The sequence below is a fragment of the Physella acuta genome, unplaced genomic scaffold (assembly GCF_028476545.2).
Source record: "Physella acuta isolate Inbredline_101_S28 unplaced genomic scaffold, ASM2847654v3 ptg001742l, whole genome shotgun sequence".
NCBI classification, from domain to species: Eukaryota; Metazoa; Mollusca; class Gastropoda; family Physidae; genus Physella; species Physella acuta.
This window is the reverse complement of record NW_026733253.1, coordinates 25001-27515: the sequence shown is the minus strand read 5'-3', so window position 1 is coordinate 27515 and position 2515 is coordinate 25001. Positions and strand designations below refer to the sequence as shown.

General features: G+C 32.9%; 1 long non-coding RNA gene across 1 annotated transcript in view; it reads left to right on the top strand.

Moving 5' to 3' along the window:
• Positions 1–1490: 1490 nt before the first annotated feature.
• Positions 1491–2515, top strand: part of LOC131930222 (uncharacterized) — a 17024-nt gene continuing 15999 nt past the window's right edge. The window contains exon 1 of the long non-coding RNA XR_009384098.1: positions 1491–1581. This is a non-coding gene — a long non-coding RNA (uncharacterized LOC131930222). The remainder of the gene's footprint in view (positions 1582–2515) is intronic.

Sequence of the window (2515 nt, the reverse complement as noted above, 5' to 3'; positions counted from 1 at the left end):
TTAGGTTAGGTTAGGTTAGGTTAGGTTAGGTTAGGTTAGGTAATTAGGTTAGGTTAGGTTAGGTTAGGTTAGGTTAGGCTAGGTTAGGTTAGGTTAGGTTAGGTTAGGTTAGGTTAGGTTAGGTTAGGTTAGGTTAGGTTAGGTTAGGTTAGGTTAGGTTAGGTTAGGTTAGGTTAGGTTAGGTTAGGTTAGGTTAGGTTAGGTTAGGTTAGGTTAGGTTAGGTTAGGTTAGGTTAGGTTAGGTTAGGTAAGGTTAGGTTAGGTTAGGTTAGGTTAGGTTAAGTTAGGTTAGGTTAGGTTAGGTTAGGTTAGGTTAGGTTAGGTTAGGTTAGGTTAGGTTAGGTTAGGTAAGGTTAGGTTAGGTTAGGTTAGGTTAGGTTAGGTGAGGGTCAGGTTAGGTCACGTCAAGTCACGTCAGGTCACGTAAGGTCAGGTCAGGTCAGGTTAGGTCAGACAGGTCAGGGCAGGTCAGGTCAGCTCAGCTCAGCTCGGCTCAGCTCAGCTCAGCACAGCTCAGGTCAGGTCAGGTCAGGTCAGGTCAGGTCAGGTCAGGTCAGGTCAGGTCAGGTCAGGTCAGGTCAGGTCAGGTTAGGTTAGATTAGGTTAGGTTAGGTCAATTTAGGTAAGTTTAGGTTTGGTTCGGTTAGATTGTTTCTCTAAATTATGCTTTCCAACCTTATATGAATGGTGTTTGTTTCGCTTGGCACCATTTATCAATTCCTTCGAATCGTTAAAGAGTTTTATTTACAGTTATTTAAATAATAGTGTAATATTATATAATTTAAAGAAAATAATTTATTTTCTTCTTTTTATTGCACGATAAAAGCTTGTTATTAAAACGTTTTATATGCATTTTATTTGTGTTTATGCGACTGAGCGCACAATCATGTTGATAAGCATGTTGAGATTGTCTAACTGTTCTGTTTAGGTAAAATAATATTACAGTTTCATTTTTCTGTTATATTTGCCATCGAATATTTCAGAGTGTCTGGTTACAAAAATACAGTAAAATAAACTAAATGCTTCGTATCAAATGTAAATCTATATACATTTTACAAAGCGCACCCATCATGAAATTCTAAACTTGGCTCAGAAGTCTTATCGAACAGTTGATGATTGCGGATAGGAAATCCAAGCACAATGCCTGGTTGGTAAGATGAGAAGAGCCAGATGTTGCCCATGTATTAGGCGCCCTCTGCCAACACAAATGGTGGAACCAAATATATCTAACTTAATCCTTATAGTATTCTTTCATTTCGAAACCTGGATTTAATATGATAAACTCCACTCATTGCTCATGTGGCGAATCTCTAAAACTGTTCAGGTTGTTAGATTAGAGCATTATTTTATAATCTACATGTTTTTAATTACCTTTATGTGCAAATATAATATTACTAATCTGCTGAAAACTCTTTAAAAGTTTAAAACTTAGTATTATATTTTTGTTTTGTTTAAAGACTAGCGTTGTGAATACCAGCCAATCGAAATCATCCACATTAGAAAACATGCATGTATAAAATGTCTATTCAATGTACGGTCATCATTTAAACTACTCGTGTGTTCTGTAAGACATACATCATTGTAAGTTAGCTTTGTAGTAAATAATTTGTTACAGATAATATATTCGTTTTTGCATTAATGAAATATATTCATATTTACATATTATATAAGTATAAATTAAAATTAAAAATAAATAGAAAACTTGACATTTACAATATATTTCAACTAGAAATATAAAATGTATTCAATTTTTGTTTTGAAAAAGTTAAATGAATTTTTTTTTAAATTTTATTTCTTTGAAAGTTAGGTTTGTAGTAAATAAGTTTTATTGATAATACATATTTATATTCATGTTTGTGCGTGTGTATGTATGTATGTATATGTCTGTCTGTGAACTCGATAAATTGACCACATTTTCAACGAGGTTGACAACATTTCGTATATAAGTATTATATCAAATGTGTTGTTCTGTGTCCACTATTTAGCGATTTTTGGAAAATGGAAGTGAAACTTATTCTACTTTCCTTCCACATTAGTTTTTACTTTCTCGTATATACGAAGTATAGAGAAAGTCTTGTAATCGTGCAAAAAAAAAATCTCTGATACGGAAAAACATAATTTTGCAATCTTGTCCGTATGTCTGTGTGTGTGTGTGTCTGTCTGTCTGTGTGTAAACACGATAACAAGAGTACCGTTACAGCTAGGTTGATGAAATTTCATATATAAATATTTTATCAAAATCGTAGATCTGTAACAAATTTTAAGCGATTTCAAATAACCGGAAGTGGTACTTTTTCTACTTTGAATTTTTCAAAAGCCTATAACTTTGGTACTATTTTAGATAGATAACTGAAATTTAAAAAGTAAGTACAGGATCTAGATCTTTAACTTCTGTCAAATTTTGAGTAATTTCCGTTGACCGGAAGTACTACTTTACGCTATTTCCGATTTCTCAAAAAACGCATGTAAATTTATAAAGAACTAATAATATTTCGCACTATTATGCACATTTTGT